Source organism: Onychomys torridus, chromosome 23 (assembly GCF_903995425.1).
Source record: "Onychomys torridus chromosome 23, mOncTor1.1, whole genome shotgun sequence".
In the NCBI taxonomy this organism is placed as follows: Eukaryota; Metazoa; Chordata; class Mammalia; order Rodentia; family Cricetidae; genus Onychomys; species Onychomys torridus.
The window spans coordinates 45,429,093-45,450,636 of record NC_050465.1 but is presented as its reverse complement, the minus strand read 5'-3'; the positions used below and the strand labels follow the sequence as shown (position 1 = coordinate 45,450,636).

The following is a 21,544-nucleotide window of genomic DNA, read 5'->3' as shown; positions in this document are numbered from 1 at the left end:
TCATGGGAATTGGTCACGTCCACCATTTTTAGTTTATGAGATGGCGTTATTTTACACCAGATTATTAAAGTACCTACTAAACTTAAAATACAAATAGCATGCATGTATTCCCAAAGTACAGGTATCTCAAGTGTGAAATAGTCAAATAATTGTATTGTAGAGTTCTAAATACCAGTTTGGAACAGATTGTGCACCAGGGCAGAAAAGATTGTTTATGTCCAAAAAGATTGAAACCACTTGGAAATCCTCAGGAAGTAGAATGCAATTTATCAGACTAGGATTTGGTCCTAGAATAGAGAAATGAACACTCATTCTTAGAAAGAGAGCCAGAATTTCAGAAACACATGTTCTTTTTTTTTTCTTGTGAAAATTCAAAATACAGAAACTATTAAAGAGCAGATAAGAAGACACGAAAAAAATAACGCTGAACATTCAACGCAGCCAATTCCAGATCATAGTTCAATTTCTTTAATGCTAACAAAATATATTGCTAAGCAAAGGTAATTTAATACTTTTTTTTTCTTTCCTTTGATCAACTTACATGAAGGTCATAATAAGGACGTAAATGGAAAGAAATCTAAGTCTGCCTAAGTCGAACCTGCATTAAAATAAGCAGTATCCAAGTCATTTGGAGCTTGGAATCAAACTCAGTATTTAAGCGTAATACTCGGGGATAGAGCTCAAGGGTAAGGAAAGATGCCAACACCCGCACTGTACTGCGAACAATTTCAATAGGGAAAACAGAAACCGGGGACACAGACGAACAGGCTTCGACGGGGAAAGGCGGAGATGAGTGGGATGCCTGAATCCTGAAAGCTCCCCATACATTGCCCGAAACTGCAGAGTTCAGGGCTAAAATGAGACTCCCTAAAGCCGTGCTCCCACATTTTCACAATGGTCCGTGGGTGCCTGGGGCAGCCCGGGGCTTGGTTGCTTGAGTACGTGGACGGGAGGCAAAAGGCGCACAGCCCGGGATCGCTCTGCTCGTCGATCCCTCCCTCTCCCAAGACCCTCGGACGGGAGCCATCCAGCCGGGCTTCCCGGGAAAGGGCCGGGGAGGGCGGGACCGCGGCGGGATTTTCCTCCCGGGCTCATTCATTCTCTGATTCACTGGTTCCTGGAGGCGGCTCACGGGGACGCGCGCAGGAAAGGCGGGGCGCGGAGGACGGCCGCGGCTGGGTGCGGCCCGGCGCCTGCGGGGCGGCCGGTGGTGGAGGGGTGGGTGGGGGTGGGCGGCTGGCCGGGCCGCGCTCCCCCACCCCCGTGTGCGCGCGCGCGCGCCGCCGCCGGAAGTGAGCCGGTGGCCGCGCGCGGCCGGGCGCGAGCCGGTCCGCCCTTGGGCCGCGCGGCCCGCTCAGCCCCGCCCTGTGTGCCGGGGCCGGACGCGCGGGCTCAGCGGTCCGCCCCGTCCCCGCCGACGCCGGCTCTGGGGCTCGGCTGGTCGTCAGTCAGTCAGTCAGTCAGTCGGAGCCGGAGCGCGCGGCCGCGGGAGCTGCGGGCGCTCTCCGCGTTCGGGAGTGGAGCGTCGCGCCTGGCGAGGCGGCGGCGGCGGCGGCGGCGGCGGCGGCGGCGGCGGGAGGAGGAGGAGGGTGCGAGCAGCTGCTGCCTCGCGCGGGGCCCCGGGAGGGCCGAGGGGCTGCCACGGTGAGTGCTCCGCCGCCTGGGTCCTCGAGGTCGGGGAAAGGAAGGACCCGGGTGTTCCCGGAGGCGCTGCCGCCTCCATTTTCCCGGCGCCCCGGCGTGGCCCTCCGGGCGAGTGCGGGCGGCTGCAGCCCGGGGCGGGGTCGCTGCCGGGCTTCTCCGCGTTCCGGCTGCGCCCAGCCTGGCGGCCTGCTTTGGGTAGGGGTCGGCGGGGCCTGGGCTGTCCCCCACCATCACCACCACCACCACCACCACCCGGTGTCCCTCGGAGCTGCACCGTGCAGACAATGAGACCGGGGGGCGCCTGGGTAGGTGCGGCGGGGCTTCGACTCCGCGCGCTGGGTGCTGGTGCCTGGGGACCGGTGACCGCGCGCGGGGTGGAGAGGGACCGGCCCTCCGGGTAGCCGCAGAAACGGGTGGCTCGGTGCGGGATTGTTCTAAGCTCCCGTGCCCTGCCCGCCTTGGTAGAGGAGTTCAATGCAGAGATTTAGAAAGGCGGGGCGCCTTCTGTGTCTTCTAATTAAGCCGGCGAAGAAATCGCTCCAGTGCTTCTCAGCCCCTTCTCATTCCCGCCGGAAATCCAAACTGCAGTTCAGTGGAGGACGGCAGAAAGGGAGGAAGGAGGCTGCCTAATGGTATCGGTAGGATGCCTTCGTTTTAAGACGCCTGAAAAGATAGCCTTTTCCTCTTCAGACATTGCCTTCGAACGGCCCCACTGTGTGAACTGGAGACTGCTCGAGCCTTACGTCGACATAAAGATGTGCTTTAGTGTGAAATAAGAGCTCTTTGGAAGCCGATCTAAGAGTTGTGTGTTTCCTGTGGGTTGCATTTCATACATTCTGTGGGAAGAACAGTTTGGGGTGGATGCTGCCTGCAGCATTTCTCGTGGACAAGTGGAGAGCCGCCCAAGTAGGTAAAGTGCTCGGTCAAGGAACTGTAAAGGTAGCAGGCTAGGGGTGAGGCGTGATTTCATTATTAAAGGGTGACATTGCGTTCGTGAGAATATTGAAGTCGGCAAACAATTGCGGGAACCTCCTCGGGTCCAGTGGAAGACACAAAACGAACACCCGCACCACACTGAGTGGCGGAAACCTTGGCGCGTTGGGACGGGAGTGAACCTACGTTCCGTACACTGGAATAGGCTAGCAACGCGATGGTGGATAAGCAAGCCATTAACTCTGCAGTAGTTCCCTGCAGGTGAACAGCAGTACACCACCTGTTTACCTCCCAGCCTGTTGTCAGGAAGGTTGAATGAGATAATGTATGCACAGTTGGTAGCCCCTTGCCTGTCTGTGAGATGCTCAATACATGTTAATTCCCTTTTCCTTCTGCTGGGGGAATTTCCTACTGCTGGTGGGCTGTCAGGTGTTGATCTTGTGAGAGGGTGGGTCAGAAGTGAATATTGGTAACAGTGCATTGTAGAGGAATAGCGTAAGGCAGTGAAGAAAAGGTCAATTCTACATTGAGGTCAGTGGGGGGAATCAATGGAAGCTGCCAATATATAGGTGGAGCCTTTTAAATGGTTGGATAATAATTCTTTTAAGAATATCTTATCGGCACATATTAATTTTACATAATAACGGATTTTATCGTATTTCCATACATGTACATCATGCATTTCAATTTCAACAGGACTGGTGGGATTTCAACTGTAGATTGGGAGAGAAAGACATTCCACTCGTAGGTGGTGATTATCCCTTTAGAGCTGGGTTCAGGAGCCAGACATGGTGGATCATGCCTGTAGTTTCCAAACTCAGGAGGCTGAGGCAGGAGGATTGCAGTGCGGTCCAGGTCAACCTGAGGCACAGAATGAGACCCTGTCTGAAAACCCAACAAACCAGCCCCCTGCCCCAGCCAAAAAAAAAAAAGATCTGAATTCTCTAGAAAGAACCTTGGAGAAGCGGCAAAATAAGGACATGCCTGTTGAGTTTGCTCTTCAAATTATCTGTTATTTTTCTTTTTGTGGGGGTGAACTAATTTCCAGACACCGGTTACAGACAGCCCTGTTGAAATAAGTCCAAAAATGTCTCCAAAGCTTCATAAATGATTTTTTTTTTTTGCACCAGATATTTTGTGGTATTTGGATCGCTGCTCTTCTGTTTGATTTTAATGAAGAACTATGTGGAGCCGATTCTTTGTGCTGAGTACTAGTACTCCACATAGACAGACTCTTCAAGTCTCACTATGATCATTCAGTTAGTGTCTGGCGGACAGCAGCGGAGTGGCAGGCGTCTTTTGAGAATGTTTTCACAATTTTTAACACTTTGTTTTCTGGCCAGGTGTTTTTGACTGCTACCTTTGAGAATAATTGTATTTTTTTGGGGGGGGAGGTTGGTTTTGCTGGGTTTTGGCTCTCTCCAAATAAATAAATGTTTAATGGATTAGAAACAAGGACAGCAGATTCTGGGATGTACATTTGCTTTGGTTTGGAAGTCGGGAATGTCAACAGTGGTATTATCCAAAACTATTTTTTTTTTTTTTTAAGAAAAGCAATACTAATGGAGTAAGATACATAATCTTAGGCTAACTATTGAGTTCTTGATTTCTTTACCTGTTAAAGGAGGAGCTTGGAGTAGATTACTGGTTTTCATGTTATTTCTTACTGACCTTATTTTGAGGAGCTAAGATTGGTACCGTGAGCCTTGAGGGGCCCAGGTAGGGATTACTGAGTTTGAGGATGGCCTACCTTATGAGACTGCCTCCTAACAAAACAGAAAGAATAATTTAATTTTGATGAAGAGTTTTTAAGGGTCTTGAGACATTTGACCTAAAGTTCGTTGAACAGTTTGGAGATAAAGCTCAGTGGGAGAGCAGATACTGGGCAAAGGTACAGACGGACCTGGGTTTGATACCTACCACCACAGAACCCCAAGTCTAATTTGTAATGTCTGAAGTCAGGAGTGGTGACATGCTTCGAAGTCAGAGTGCATGAGAAGCCGAGACTGGAGGAGTAAGGCTGGATTAGCCACATGCTGAAGCCCTGCCTCACAAAAATGTTTCAAGATTATAAAAACAAGGCTGGGCGGTGGTGGCGCACGCATATAATCCCAGCACTCGGGAGGCAGAGGCAGGTGGATCTCTGAGTTCGAGGCCAGCCTGGTCTACAGAGCTAGTCCAGGACAGGCTCCAAACCTACAGAGAAACCCAGTCTCAAAACCACACACACACAAATTAAAATAACAAAAAAATGGTTACTATATAATATGCACAATCATCAACACTTTATGTATTATTGGGTTCCTCACCATGCCTCTATGAAGGTCTGTTAATTGAGAAAACAAGCAGAGATAGTGAGTTACTTTCCCAAAGCTGTGAGGTAAACACAGAGATTTCAAACCAGGCACCTCATTCTTGTGATCTTACCACCTTCCTGTGCTTCCATGTGGTAAACTAACACATCCCCCCCCCCTTTTTAATGTGTGTTAAAGTCTTTGTACAACTTTTGCCATTTTAAGCATTAAGTAGTTAACTTTCAGTGACATTAAATATTTTCGAGTTGCTGGGCACGATGTCTCATGCCTTTAATCCCAGCACTCTGGAGGCAGAGGCAGAGGCAGGCTGATCTCTGGTGTTCCAGGCCAGCCAGAGCTATACAGAGAAACCCTGTCTGCAGAAGGGAAAAAAGTTCAAGTTATTGTGTAACTGTTACACTGTCCATTTCCAGAGCCTTTTCACAATCCCAAAGTGCAGTTCTGTCTGTTAAACAGTAACTTCAGATCTCCCACTGCAGCTTCTGGTAGCCACTTTTTTACTTCTTCTCTGTGCTTTTGTCTGCTCTGGCTACATTCTGTAAGTGCAGTCATTGTTTTATTGTTGTGGGGCTTTTCTTTTTACCCAGAATCTCACAGTGTAGTCCAGGCTGGTTTAGAACTCATTGTGTAGTTCAGGCTGACTGAAGCTCGTCACTTAAGTATGTTTATTAAAAAAATTTTTTTAACACATTAGAGACCAAAATGACCTATAGACTCAAGCTTACCTTAACTATCTCTGTGTTTCCTTGTGAGTTTTAAATGAGCAATTGATAGGTAACTAAATAGACGAGAGACTTTTTAAAGCTTCAGTCTTGTGTACTGCTTATTCATATAAAATTGCCTCAGCAACATATTACTATGGCTAGTGTACTCTGCCTAATTAAATAAGCAAAATCAGACATTTCTATGGGGGGTGTACTCATGCTGTTTAAGTCATTGCTTGTTAAAGACAGCAATGGACATTTAACAGTAAGTTCTGATAGCCTATCATAAATGTTTTCATAGCTCATTGTGTTTATTTTTCCTTGTGTGTTAAGCACTGTTCTATTGCTGTGAAGAGAGACCATGACCAAGGCAACTCTTACAAAAGAAAACATTTAATTAGAGGCTGGCTTACAGTTTCAGAGGTTTATTCCATTATCATGGCAGGGAGCTGGCGGCATGCAGGCAGACACGGTGCTGGAGAAGTAGCTGAGAGCTACTTCCTGATCCAAGGACAGCAGACAGAGAGATGCTGGGCTTGCCATGGGCTTTTAAAAACTCAAAGCCCACCCCCAATGTCACAGTTCCTCCAACAAGGCCACACCTCCTAACCCTTCCAAACAGTTTCACTCCTAGTGATTAAGCCTTCAAAATACATAAGCCTTCAAAATACATGAGCCTACGGCAGTACATTTCTTCCTGTTCAAACCATCACATTGCCTTCCTGGTTCCCATGAGCTAATAATAGCCATACCATAATGCAAAACGCATTCAATCCAGCGTAGAAAGTCCCCATAGTCTGCCATAGTTTCAACACCATTTAAAAGTTCAAAGTTTCTTCTAAGATTCTTGATAATCTGTAAAACCCTGTAAAACAAAATCAAAATGAAGATCACATGCTTCTAATATACATGACCATTCCAAAAGGGAGGGAAGGGAGCACAGTGAGGAGATACTGGACCAAAGCAAGGCGAAAACCAGCGGGCACACTTCAAACTCTGTATCTCCATGTCTAACCGAAGGGCTCTTCAGATCTCCAGTTCCTTTGTGGACTGCAACACACTCAGTCTGCAGCTCTTCTTAGCAGGTGTCTCAAGGCTCTGGCATCTCCAACATCATGGGGCCTCCAACACAACCCAGGCTTCACCTTCACAGCTTCATGCAATGGCCTTTCCGGGCTTCCGTATAGGCACAACCCTGACGCACGCATGGCCTCAGCGACTTAGCTGAGGAAAGACATTCTACAACCCCTTTCTCCTATCCTTGCGTCTAAAGCCAGAACCAAAAGGCGAAGCTGCCAAGTTCTGCTGCTTGATGAGGCTGGAACTTGGCCCCCTCTTCAGGACCATTTGCATCAGCTTTCTGTTGCTCATGGTTTCATTCGCTACTTAAGCTTTCTTTAATTCCTTTTCACAAGTTGGATGCTTAGCTGGGTAGGGTCTTGCCCTGAGGTCACCACTCATTTCATTCCGTTTATCATCAGGTTTTCTCTCAACTTTTTATCTCCTTGACCACTGGGCTTAGGCTCCATTACACTTACTGGTATACCTTTTCTCCTCAGACTGTACATTTTGCATTTCTCTTCATCCAGCTTGTTCCTTTTCATTATAGAGCTGCAGAAGAGTGATTACTAATAACCACATGACACAGTCAGTACTGTCCCTTGCCTTGAAATCCCTGCCAGTGTCATTAATCCCAAACTCTTCAATTTAACTTCGGGCAGAATTTTCAGGACAAGGCAAAGCTAGCCGTAAATCTTTGCCAAAAATATCACGAGAATGTTCTCTAGGCTACTTACTAATACTCTTCTCCTCTGAAATGTCTTAAGCTGGGCCTCCACAGTTCAAATCGCCCTCAGCACTGTCTTCCATGTTCCTGCTAGGATGGCCCAGTACACCCCACTTAAAGTATCCATCCACTTTTCCAGTCCAAAGTCCCAACGTCCTCCATATTCCTCCAACAGACAGCGAGGTCAGGCCCATCACTGCAGTACCCCAGTCCTGGTAACACCTTCTGTCTGAGTCACTGATCTAGGCTTGTAAAGAGAAGCCATGACCAAGGCAACTCTTAAAAAAGCAAGCATTTAATTGCTTGCGGTTTCAGAGTCTTAGTCCATTATTGTCATGGCAGAGAGCATGGTGGCAGGCAGGTGTGCTGGAGAAGAACCTGAGAACTACATCCTGATCACAGGACTAGACCTGGTCCAAAAAAAAAAAAAAAAATCTCAAGTCTATCGAACAACACCAAAATACTGAATTAAATACTTCCTGGGTAGACTGCTGGGGAAGGAATCCAGGGCCATTCACAAACCAGGCAAGGGCTCTACCACTGAGCTGTATCTCTATTCCTTAATAGGCACTTAAAATTTTATTTGTATATTTCTTTACATCTTTTTATGTGTATGAGTGTTTTTGCCTGCATGTATGTATGTGTACCACGTGTGGGCTTAGTGCCCACGGAGGTCAGAAGAGGGCATTGGACCCCCCTGGAACTGGAGTTACACATGGTTGTGAATCACCATGTGGATACTAGAAACTGAACCTGGATTCTCTGCAAGAACAGGTGCTCTTCTAGGTAGTTGTAAGCTGTTTGATATGGTGCTAGGAACTGAGCTTGGGTCATCTGTAAGAATAGTACACAGCCATTTCTCCAGTCCCAACTTTTTTGATTTTCAAGACAGGTTTTCTCTGTGTAGCTTTCTGGATCTCACTCTGTAGACCAGGCTGGCCTCGAACTCACAGAGATCCACCTGGCTCTTATTAGTCATTTGGGATATAACTGTAAGATCTGCTTAATTTTAAAATTCAGTCTTTTGTTTTTAGGCTTGTAACAGTTCTTTATGTACTAAATACAAGTTATTTATCCAGATACATTTTTCTCTTAATTTGGTGCTTGCCTGCTTTGATTTATTCATTTTAATGACCAGGCTTGTCATGTATCCCGGGATGGCTTCAAATTCATGGCAGTCCTCTGGCCTCAGCCTCCTGAGTACCAAGACTAACAGTGTGTGTCATAACACCAGCTTAACTTTTTAAAATAGTTTTAATAACAGACTTCATCAAGATTGTTAATTTTTCTTCTTGTGATTGTAGGTGTTTTGTGTGTCCTAATAAATTGCTGTTTGAAAGTTGAAAAGATGTATTCCTGTATCTTCTCTGCTAGAAGCTTTATAATGTCAGTTCTTGCACTGCAGGCTGGGATTGATTTTGAATTAAATTATTATTACGGTGCGATGTGGAAATTAAACTCTCCTCCTCCCTATGTCTAATTGTTTGGACACTTTTAAATTTCTTTTCAAAAAACACTTTCCTCGTCACCGACCTTGTCCTCCTTGTTTTGAAAAATCATTTGATTATATTAGTGTAGGTCAATTCATGGACTGCCTGTTACATTGATGTGATATTCCCCTGTCCTTTTGCCAGTATTAATTATTTTAAATATAGTTAGTTTGAAATCAGGTAGAGTAAGGCCTTCCATCTCTTCATGATTGTTTTGACTATTCAGAGTCACTTTTTAATCATATGGATTTTAGAATCACCTTGTTTGGTTTATTAATTTATTTTTGTGATGCCGAGGATTGAACCACTGAGCTACATTCCTCCTACCTCTGCCTTGTTAATTTCTGTTTTTAAGAAAATAGTTTCCTTTTGATGTTGGTTGTAATAGCATCAACTTCCTAGTTTAGTTTGGGAAGAACTTACAAAAGACTATGTTTTCTAATATATTGATATTGTGCTTCTGTCTGTCGAGGTCCCTAATTTCTCAGTAGTGTTCAGCATTTTTTCATATGTAACATTTTTATTACAGTGTTACATAAACATTGCATGCAGCCCTACTTCTGGCACCTCCTATACTCAAATCATCCTTTACACATACTTTCTTTTTACAATATAAATTAAGATTTGGTATGAAATTTTCCAAGTGGTAACTTTATCTGATGGATAGAGGAAGGGACTATTATCTATTGTGATGCCACAGTGCTAGAAACAGAAACTTAAACTGTCCTCGGAAGTGTGGAACTGAAGATGTTCCCAGGGCCGGGGATTTAGCTCAGTGGTTGCCTAAACAGTTAAAATTAGAACTTTAAAGCTGTATAAATTCTTTTGGCTTGTGTGGTTTGGGGTACTAATTTAGACAGACTATGTTAATGTCCTGGTTCCTTTTTTTATCAACTTGACATAAAACCAGCTTTATCTAGGAAAGGAACAGTGCTCGTAGGCAAGTCAGTGGGCTATTTTCTTTTCTTTTTTCTTTCTTTTTTTTTTGTTTTGTTTTGTTTTGGTTTTTGGTTTTTCGAGACAGGGTTTCTCTGTGCAGCTTTGCGCCTTTCCTGGAACTCACTTGGTGTAGCCCAGGCTGGCCTCAGACTCACAGAGATCTGCCTGGCTCTGCCTGGGATGAAAGGCGTGCGCCACCACCGCCCAGCTGTTTTGCTTCTTTTATTGAAACTGTTTTGCTTTCCTGAGCATATTTATATATTATCTTTTCTACATTTTAAATTTCATTTAAAAAATAAATGTATTTTTATATTCAAGTATAAACCATGATATAAAGTGTAAAATACTACCTACCGCTAGTAATAATCAGTTTATATTTTTCTTCAAATAATTACGTTTGAAGAGATATATGCTGAAACTCCTCCCCCAGATACTTTGTGTTCCCGGGCATGTTTCAGTACACCCCCATGTTCATAAACTTTTAGGTTTCTGGGTTGGAGAGATGACTCAGTGATTAGGAGCACTTGTTCTCGAAGAGGACCAGGTTTGATTCCCAGCACCCTCACGGTGGCTCAGAACCATCTTCAGTTCTGGGGGATCTGATGCCCTCTTCTGACCTTTGTGGACAACAATAATGCATGTGATTAACTGAAACACTCATATACATATAATTAGATACATTGGAAAAACTTGGGTTGCTGTTCTGTACTTTTTGATTTATATACTTACGTTGTTTTAAGATGTGGGTGGGTTGGTTTTAGACAGTGTCTTACTCTACTCAGTCTGATTTGAACTCAAAATCCTCACACCTCAGCCTCCAAAATGTACCTGATGGAATCAGTAGGCTTTTAAAATTTTTTTTATTTATTTATATTTTTTTAAGTTGGAGTCTTGCTATGTAGCTCTGGTTTAGGAGGTTTAGGATGACATTTAATGTTTCTTTTGGTGCTTTTCTCTAAGTTGGACATTTAAAAGTGGTATCTTTGGAGCAGTGATTCTCATCCTATGTGTCACAACCCACTCAAGGATCACATATCAGATATCCTGCATATCAGATATTTACATTATGATTCGTAACAGTAGCAAAATTACAGTTATGAAGTAGCAATGAAATAATTTCATGCCTGGGGGTCACCACAACATGAGGAACTGTCTTAGAGGGCTGCAGAATTAGGAAAGTTGAGAGCCATTGTTATAGATAACCTCCAATAGCTTTCCAAATGATGAGAAATCTGCCTACTAGAATGTTCTCCCATATCCTTCCAACCTCTGATTTACCATACTGTGGTCACCTGGATAAGTGTATTTTTCTAGATTTCTATAGTATTTTTTTACTTAGGAAAATTATATTGTAAATGTTTATCAAGAAGCAGTTTCAGTCACAAATTAAAACTTTTAAAGTGTGTGTGTGTGTGTGTGTGTGTGTGTGTGTGTGTGTGTGTATGTATACACTGATGTCATGGCCCACTTCCAGGAGTCAATTTTCTCCTACTGTGTTGGTTCTACAGACAGACTTCAAATAGTGAGGCTTAGCAGCAAGTGTCTTTTACCCACTGAGCCATATCAGTGGCCCCTACAAATGGAAACTTTCAGAAGAGTTTTGAATAAAAGCATTGCCTATCTATATTTATTAATAGGGAGCAGAGGAGTTTACTGTAAAGAAATGTTAGCTGTCCTAGCGGTAAGACTGATTGGAGAGTTATCTAAAATATATTAAGCTCTGGGTTATAACATTTGTGTATGTAATTGAGATGATTATTTGGCTAACAGAACCCATGCCTGTTTTTATTTTCTGTAAGCTTTCTGGGAGAACATATTTAATTCTTGGTAAAATAGAAAAATATAGTATTGAGCTATAGTTGTGTTTATTTTAAAAAGTTAAAATTATTTTCTTTTGTTTTAGTTTTGTCTGGTTGGTTTTTAGTTTCAAATATTTGTTGAGTGCTTATGTTAGAATAGAAATTACTTATTCTGAAAATGCTAAATGTATATTCTTACCTATCTATCTGTCTATTTATCTATCTATTTTTAGACAACGTCTCACTATGTAGCCCTGGCTGGCCTGCAACTTGCTATGTTCCGGTATGGTCTACATAGCAACTCCACCTCACGTTGATCTGCCTACTGAATGCTGAGAAGGTGTACACCACCCACACCCAGCACACTTTTTTTTTTTTTTTTTTTAACAAAACTGTTCATTTGGGGAGGGAGGTAATTTATTTTATTATTTTATGTGTATGAGTGTTTTGCCTGCCTGCATGCATGTGTACCACATACTTGTCTCGTACCCATGGAGGTCAGAAGAGGGTGTCAGATCCCGTAGGACTGGAGTTACAAATCCTTGTGAGCCAGTAAATGGGTGCAGGGAATTGAACCTGGGTCCTTTGCAAGGACAAGTGCTCTTATCTACTGATCCAACAATCCAGCCCTAAACCCTCCATTTTCTTACTTGTGAATATATTGAAAAAGATTTCAGATTTAAAATATTATAACATATAGGTGAATTAATTTTTCTTTCTAATCTGGTTAGAAGTTAAGTGAGTTTTTTGTTTGGGGTACTTTTGTGTGGGGGGGTTGTTTTTGTTTGAGACATTCTCTGTGTAAAGTAAGCTAGTCATATCACCATCCTCTTGCCTCAGCCTCCTGAGTACTACTAGATTACAGGTGTAGGCTACCACACCTAACTCCACTGACTATTCTTCTGGAAGAAATTTATAGAGAATTGAAGTCACTTCTTACCTAAGTACTTGCTAGAATTCACTAGTGAATACATTTAGACCTTATGCTTTCTGTTTTGGAAGGCTTATTGCTTTGACAATGTCTTTCATAAAGAAGTTTAACTTTTTAATTATTCGTCAGTGCTGAACCCAATGTATTCCAGATTTTCTTCTATTACCTTGTAGGAGTTATAGAGGTGGGTTGTTTTTAAACCTTTTACATTTAGCTCTGTAATGTAATTTTACTTAATTTTTGTGAAATGTGTAGGTCTATGTCTAGATTTATTTTTGCATATGAATAACCATTTGTTCCAGAAAAATTTGTTGAAAATAATGTTTTTCCTCCACTGAATTGTCTTTACTCCTTTGTCAAAGATCAGCTGTCTCTATATATTTTTAATTTTGGGGTTTTTGTTGTTGTTGTTGTTGTTTGTTTTTTGTTTTTGTTTTTGTTTTTGTGTTTTTTGAGACAGGGTTTCTCGTTGTAGTTTTGGAGCCTGTCCTGGATCTCGCTCGGTAGACCAGGCTGGCCTCGAACTCAGAGAGATCTGCCTGGCTCTGCCTCCCAAGTGCTGGGATTAAAGGCATGCTGTGCCGCCAGCCCAGCTCAGCTGTCTATATTTGTGTGAGTCTGTTTCTCAATTTCCTGTTCTGTTTCTCTGTCCACTTAACTTTTTTTTTGTCAGTACCCCACTGTCTTGATTATTGTAGTATTGTATAGAGGTCTTGAGGTTGGGTATAGTATCAATTGTCTGATTTTGTTTGGTTCCTTCAGTATTGTGTTAACTATTATGGATCTTTTGCCATTCACCGGAACACTCAACTTTTTGATATAGAGACATGGTATTGTCATCTACAAAGTTCACTCTTGAACTGTGCAATTGGTGTACAAAAAAATGCAAAAAGTTCTCACAGTATTTTAAGTACGTATATATTCTTGTGTTGGCCCACATTCAAAGCTATCCTTCAGTACGGTGCAGTCCTTGAGTTGGACACCTTCGGTTGCCAATATCAATAAAATAACTTGGTAGACTTTTCGTGGGGATTCTGTTGACTCCATAAGTGAAGTCAAGAAGTGACAACAACCATGAAGGGTGATATTTATTCGGGGTTTGTTTTAGATATTTGTCAATTTGGGTTCCTCCTCTTTCCAGCTTACAAAGAGACTTTATCATGAATGAGCCTTGGAGATGCCACCTCTTTACATCACTTGATATGGTCAAGCAGTGTTTCCTGGTGGCCCATTGTTGTGATGAATTACACTAATTGATTTTCAGATGTTGAGTTGGCATTGCATACTTGGGGTAAATCCCACTTGGTCACAGTATATCATTCTTTTGGCTAATTTTTGTTGATGATAATTCACAAGTCATATTGGTCTGCTATTTTCCCATGTCTGGTTTTGGCGTTAGGGTTATGCTAGCCTCATAGGAAGAGTTAGAAAGTGTTCTCTACTTGTATGTACTAGAAGAGACTGTAAAGAATTTAAGCAATTTCCTTCCTAAATATTTACTAGAATTCACCAGTGAACTTATCTGAACCATGTGTTTTCTGCTTTGGAAGGTTATTAATTATTGATTAGATTTCTCTTAGATTTTATTTTATGTGTATTAGTGTTTTGTCTACATGTATGTGTGTATACCACTTGCATGCTTGGTTGTGAGCCACCATGTGGTTGCTCGGAATTGAACCTGGGTCCTGCAAAAGCAGCCAGTGGTCTTAACTGCTGAGCTCTTATTTTTCCAGCCCAATTCAGTTTCTTTAAGGTAGTATTTTATATGCACTTTCCTCGATATCTATATGTGTAACTTTACATTTAACATGTGTTTCTTCTAGGCCATAGGGACTTGTTGTTTTGTTTTTTAATTGCTAGGAATTGAACCTGGATACTTTTCCCTGGAGGCAAATGCTCTACCACTGAGCTACACCCTCCAACTCTTAAGTTGTTTCATTTTTTATTATTCTGTCAGTATCTTATCTTTTAATAAATGTATATATACCATCGTGTTTCATGGTGATGATTAATATAGTTGGATAAGATGTTTATTGGATTTGTTACTGTTGCTTGTTCTTTGTTCCTACTTTTATACTGTTCTCCCTTTCTGTTCCTTTTTGTTTTAATAGAATATTTTACATTAGTACATTTTCTCTTCTCCTTTGTGGATCACTTAAACTTCCTTCCCTACTTTTTTGTGGTTAGTTGCCTTGGAGTTTGCCGTGTACATTATGGCTAATATAAACATTTTTTTTTCTTTTTTGTTTTTTTGAGACAGCATTTCACTCTGTAGCCCTGGCTGTCCTATAGACCAGGCTGGCCTCGAACTCACAAAGTTTTGCCTGCCTGTGCCTCCCGAGTGCTGGATAAAGCCGTCCGCTGCCACCACCCAACCTATAAACACATTTTCGGACAGCACCGCTTCAAGATAAATTGAGCACCTTCTAAGGACGGATTGTTCTGATTCTTCTCTGCCCATCCTTTCTGTCCTGGCTGCCATTCATTCCACTTACATGTAAACACTCCGAAGCTTGCATGTCATACACGCCTTAGTGTACATAATCAGATCCATTGTTGCTGCTGTTCTTTTGAACAAATGGTTATCCATTTGCTCAGCTAAGAATACGAAAAGTTGATTCTGAGCTTGGTATACCATGTCTGTGATGCCACTCTAAGGAGATGTAGGAAGGTCATCAGTTTTAGGGCAGCCCAGTTGTATATTAAGGTGTCTCATAATAATAAACGAAAGTTGAAGTTTTAGTTTATACCTTCACTTATCCAACTGAATGACTATTGTATTCTTTTAACATTTCTTATTAGGCAGCTCCACTGATAGTTATTCAAGTGTTGTTTGTCTCAGAAATATTTTGTTTTTCATTTGCATTAAGTTTATTTGTACCAGGACTGATGGCATAGAGAGAAAAAAATCCTAAAATTAGATAAAAGCCAACATTTATCTAATTTTATCTAAAATTAGATTTAAAATGACAACAAGCAACTTAGGACGTAACAAAAACTTTGGAGAAATGATTTTACTGAGTACTGTAAATGATTTGTAAAAGTACTGAGGCCTACTATTAAGAATTTTTCATTTACATAAAGAAATAGCCGTAATGCGTTCATCTTCTCTTACTCTAGAAACTGCATAGAGATTACCTTCAGGTTCTTGCTTTAGCTAGAAATTCTGAGAACTGAGCTTCTTGCAGAGAAGCTCACCATAGTGCTCATCTTAGCATGGGAAGTCTTACATACATCATTGTGATGGGGGAAGGGGAAAGAGACAGAAGTGTCTGGTGGAGTCCTGAAAGAGTCACTTAAAAGGGTGTGTGTGAGTGTCTCTGAGGCCTATGCTCTTGTCAGAGTCACAGCAATCCTCCTGCCTCAGTCTCCCAAGTGTTGGGATTGCAGGCATGTGCCACCATGCCCAGCTTTCTTTTACTTTTGAAGGATAACTTCTCATGGTACAGAAGTCCTATGTTCATTGCTATTTCTTCTCTCAAAATATTAAATATTTCACTTTAATCTTTCACGAACAGATTTTAAGATGTTAGGTGGAAGTCTTCCCTAGTTTCATCTTTAAGTTCACAGAATGTTTAAAGTGTTTGACTAAGTCTTAAAGTATGGGCTGGGTGTGGCGATGCATGCCTTAATCCTAACACTTGGAGGTAGAGGCAAGTGGGTCACAGTAAGTTTGGCCAACCTGGTCTTCATTGCAAGTACCTGGCTAGCCAGAACTATAATAGTGAGACTTTGTCTCAAAAAACGTTCCGTCTTAATAAAACAAAGTTCATTTGTCAACAGGTAATGTATATGAGACAGAAGTAGAATAAAGGACACTGGCTTATGAGTGGTATGCCTTTTAGTATTCATAATCACAAGGAGACAGGGAAGGAGAGTGGGAGAGTCCACGGTAACGTGTGTGTGTGTGTGTGTGTGTGTGTGTGTGTGTGTGTGTGTGTGTGTGTGTAGAATGGCTATGAGACCGTCAGTCATTCAGGATACATTATTCTAACATCTTGGAATCCATTCAGTCAAAATCAAAGTGAAATATCTATTGAAAGAAGAAAAGGGGTATTTTAGCCATGATCAAAATCAGGCCATTAAACTCAATATACTGCCTGTTTATTTTTATTTCTATTCAGGTGGCAAGATGAGATCTGACAGTTTTCAATTTGGTTCTCTTTTTACTCGGTGTAGTGTCTGGTCGAAGTGTATAGCAGCTAGGCATCACAGCGTCTTCGGTGAAGTCAGTAGATTTCTCTAAGTTTTGCTCACAGTTCATTAATAGGTTATTAGGAAAGATAAGTAGCCTGTAAGATCCTTGCAGTCTTCCTTTTTGAGATTCTCTTTGAATTTGTTTCTTTATGATAACAGAACAGAGATGCTGCTGCCGGTTTTCCTTCTTTTCAAATTAGGATACTGCAATCCCTACCCCCACCCACTTTCCCAAACGTGTGTGTGTGTGTGTGTGTGTGTGTGTGTGTGTGTGTGTGTGTGTGTCCATGTACACACAAGGTTTGGGGCAGGGGACACATTGCGAATGCCAAACTAGAACAGATGAGACAGCATCATCCTGAACCTTTCATTTTATTTGATAATGGTCAGCTTTAAACATTATTCCAATTTATGTTATGGAGCAGAGTATAAAATTGCTATCCGTTTTTACTATAGTTGTATAAAAAGTTTAGCTATGAAGCGAACCGTCTCTAGACTAGTATTTATTCCGCCCTGGGCAGTGCCCTTTGTGCTTCCTGGAGTCCAGTCTTGTTGCACAGAATACCCATGGCCATTTGTTCTAGTTGGACAGTGGGTCTGAAAACAAGAGGAAAACCAGTAAATGCATTAAGGTCCCTGGAGGTCTGAGCGCCTTGTACAGGGTCCAGACTTCACGCATCGCTGTGGATAGGGGTTTGGTCTCTGGGGAAAGTGAGAAAGCCTCACTTCATGCCTCTCCCTCCCCTTAACCAACGTGCCTAAAGGGTGAAGAGCAACGGGTGCCTCTCTTCTGGACCTAACGTTAGAGAAGACTGACAGATTGGTAGGAGGTTAGAGAGAAGTTAGTATTTAAGTGGTATACCTTCGTAGGAGAGCAACCTGAGGAGGGAGGGGTTCCTCTGGCATCAGTCTGTCTGTCTCACAGCTAACTCCTGCTTCGGTCCCCTCTCTGCAGGTTAAGAAAACCAGTGCTAATGATTTAGCCAGACTTCTGTCTACTTAGTGGTAAAACAAGAATTTGAGTTTTTCAGACTCTGTTTTGTTCGGCTTGTTCCTTAAGCTGATCTTTGCAGTGTTGTGATGATCTGTTACTCGTTCAGATTTGGGGCATACAAATACAAGATTTGCTTATTTGAAATTTCAAATTTAACAAGAAGTTGTTTTTGGACTGGATTGATGGCTCAGTAGTTAAGAGCACTGACTGCTTTTCTGGAAGACCTGAGTTCAATTCCCAGCTCCCACATGGCAGCTCACAACTGTCTGTAACTCCAGGTCCTTCACACCAGTGCACATAAAATAAAGTTAAATTATTATTATTTTTTTTTTAAAAAAGAAGTTGTTTTAAAATATTTGGAGAGAGACACACAGATACAGTGGCATGCATATAACTATAAGTCTAAACAAAAAGACATTTAGCATGTATTATTTGAATATTCAACAGCTAAAAAACGTGTGTTTTATTTTAGGATTAGGTGTCACTCTATAACACTGGCTGGACTGGAACTCACTGTATAGAACAGGCTGCCTTGAAAGACTCCCAAGTGCTGTATGCCACCTTACCCAGGTTCCACGTAGCTCAGGCTAGCCTCCTCATGTAGTTCAGGCTTGCCTCCTCACGTAGCTCAGGCTTGCCTCCTCATGTAGTTCAGGCTTGCCTCCTCACATAGTTCAGGCTTTCCTACCTCACACCTGCTCTGTGACTGAGGGTGTCCCTGAACATTGCCAGGTAGGAGTAGAGCTTTTCAAAGAACAGAGACACCAGACAGCTACTTGACAAATGTGGTTTCTTTCCCCTTAAAAACAAAACAAAACATTAATGAGTATGCGTGTACCCTCACACACACACACACACACACACACACACACACACACACACACAGGATGTCATGGCACACTTAGAGGTCAGAAAACAACTTGCCGGAGTTGGTTTTCTCCCTCCACATCTGGATCCTGAGGCTCGAACTCAGTGCTTTGAGGCAAGTACCTTTTCACCTGCCTTATGAGGTTTCTTAATATTTTGTATTTGAATGGATTCTTTTTTAAAACCAGTTTTAGTTTAGGCTTTGTCTTTACTAATGTGCATTTGTTATTGTTAGCATAGCTGCTAAATCATGTCTTAAAATATCCTTAGGGAAACATTCAGCTCAAGTTATGTACAGTAGAATTTTTCTTAATAATTCTGCTATTAGTGGAGAAACCAATTTTAAAATGTGTTGGTTCCTTTGAATATTTACTTATAACCAGATAAATTGATCTTTTTTTAAAGAAGTGTACCTTTAGCTTTGAACCATCTTAGATTAACATTAGCTTAATTTTCAAACATCTTACTTAAATTGGTAATATTTGGCAAAAGAGCAGGTGTTAAAATTTAGATCAATAAAGAATATGATTCTTTGATAATTGTTCTAGAATGATAAATGGAAAGAAGTGATTATGTTCTCTCTTTCCAGAAACTTGTATCCTACATGGGTGCAGGAGCTGAGGAGGCCAGTGCACAAATAACCATGACGTTGTACAAGGCTGATTAGCTGGCTTCAGCAGGTACAAAGTTCATGGTCCTTAAAGAGAAAGTAGTGTCTAATTTCTGTTTATCTTGCATAGCATTTTAACACGTTTGTTTTTAAAAAGAGCTGAACCAAGTGTGTGATGGGTATACAAATGCGAAAGAAAGGCTGGGCAAGCTTCCTGCAGGCCTATTATATTGTAGACACACAACCTCTGGGGCCGAGATTGAACCAGGCAGCCAGTATAACCACCTGCAAGAGATAAATACCGGCTAAGAGCAGTGAAGCGAAGAACTCAAGGCATAGTTTAGCTTAAATTTTTTTCTAAGTTTATTTTGGAATTTGATAGTGGAAGGCTGTGTGGCATTGTGAATATAATCAAGAGTCGGTGAATTGAACAAAGTTAAAAGGTTAAAGGCTATACATTATGTGTGCTTGAAAAACAGAAATGAAAGCCTCCTGACACTCATGAATGTTTAGCGGATCCCACTTGTAGTTTGGTTGGTTGGTTGGTTGGTTGGTTGGTTGCATGGGAAGCAATATTGAATGCGTCTTCTCTCGGGAGTTATGAAGTGTCTTTTCTTAGAAATCTTAAGTTTATACAATAGATGAAGTGGACATCTGAAAGCTTTGTCAGGTAGGGGATATCTGATCAGTGTTGTCTCTGAATGTCAGCAAGAGGTTGGGGCATGGTGTGTGTGTGGGTGTGGTGTGAGGGGCTTTGGCTTCTTTGAGCTTGAGTTGCAGGCAGTCTTGGGCCACCTGACTGACCTGGGTGCTGGGAACAGAACATGCTCTAAACCATTAAGTCATCTCTCCAACCCCCATTTAAAAAAAAAAATCCTGAAGTCTATGTTTTAGCCTTTCTATTTGGCAAGTAGCAGTGGCCTTTGATTTGGAGCTAAATTCTGACGTCTTCCTGATGTAGTTGTGACATTAACCAACTTCACCTAAGTAAGTTAGCACTCAGAGAGGGAAGCGGAAGTGGATTTGAGGCATAGCCTCAAATTCATTGCAGTCCCATGGCCTCAGCCTCCTCCTGAATGTTGTGATTATAGACTAGTGGTTAGGGTTTGTAAAGTTTAGAAGTGGGTCTTTGAATGTCTCTTTGACATTTATCTGAGGAGTAATTATTTTTCCAATATGTTAAACTTCTCTCTGCATTAAATAAAACCAAATTTTTATCATGGTCAGAATATGTCTAAAAAGATAATTGAATAAGCCAGGAAAATGCTTCAGGAAAAGCAATATATATGCACATATAATTTTAAAACTATATTTTAAAGAATTATATAATGATTTGTTGGTCCTTAGACTAAGTTGTATATTTAGTGTATTAAGAAATGTTTAGCAGCCTATGTTTTATTATTTTAAGATTATTCTGAATTTCTATATATTGACTTTGTTTCTCAACTAAATAACTTCTTAGGACAAAGACACACACTCTCTCTCTCTCTCTCTCATCCCTCTTGTTTTTCTCTTTTTATTCTTCTTTTGGTTCCTTATCTTATTTTAATATAATTTCAGAAAAGAGGTGACATCACAGAAGTTTAGACTGTGTTTCCTCAGATCCATCTGCTGTTTACATTTTGCCCAGTTATCATTTCTTGTTCCCTGTCTACCTTGAGTACCCCCACCATACCTAACACATGTGTGCACACACTCTTCTCCTCCAGTCTGATGAAAACATCATTGCAGACATTGTGCTCCTTTACACAAGATTCTTTTATTTTTTATTTTTTATTTATTTAATTTTTTTGAGCTGAGGATCGAACCCAGGGCCTTGCGCTTGCTAGGCAAGCGCTCTACCACTGAGCTAAATGCCCAACCCACAAGATTCTTTAAAAACTTTTCACTGTGTATTCCTTGTACATGCTGCTACTTTACATAAGGACGTGAGCATTCATAGTGTGTATGCACACTGAGCATCTCGCCTCGGAGACCTCCCTCTCCTTCCCTTTTTATCCTCTTCTTACCCTTTAATCCTATGTTCCCACGAACAGTCTAGCTTCTACGTCTACAGCATACACATAAACATGATTTTATAATTTATATAAGTTAAAATCTAGAATCACATGAGACAACAAATGATACTTGTCTTTCTGAGAGACTAGATTAATTTGCTTAATACCATTATTTCCAGCTACATCCTGAAAAGTCAATAATTTCATTGTTCTTTTCAGCTGAAAAAAGTTCCGTTGTATTTATATGTCACATTTTCTTTCTCAGTTCCTCTGTTGTTAGGCACCTTGGTTGGCTCCATACTTAACTATTCTGAATAGTGTCCCAGTCAACACTGCCA

The 21,544-nt window shown here is 41.7% G+C and overlaps 1 protein-coding gene across 4 annotated transcripts in view; it reads left to right on the top strand.

The window, feature by feature from the left end:
• Nucleotides 1-1,318: 1,318 nt before the first annotated feature.
• Raph1 (Ras association (RalGDS/AF-6) and pleckstrin homology domains 1) overlaps nt 1,319-21,544 on the top strand; it is a 77,203-nt gene continuing 56,977 nt past the window's right edge. For 3 of the 4 annotated variants that reach the window (XM_036172849.1, XM_036172848.1, XM_036172847.1), the window contains exon 1: nt 1,581-1,644. The gene's annotated coding sequence lies outside the window, so the exon portion shown is untranslated. Of the gene's footprint in view, nt 1,645-21,544 lie in introns of all 4 variants that reach the window. The other variant, XM_036172851.1, reaches the window with a different exon arrangement.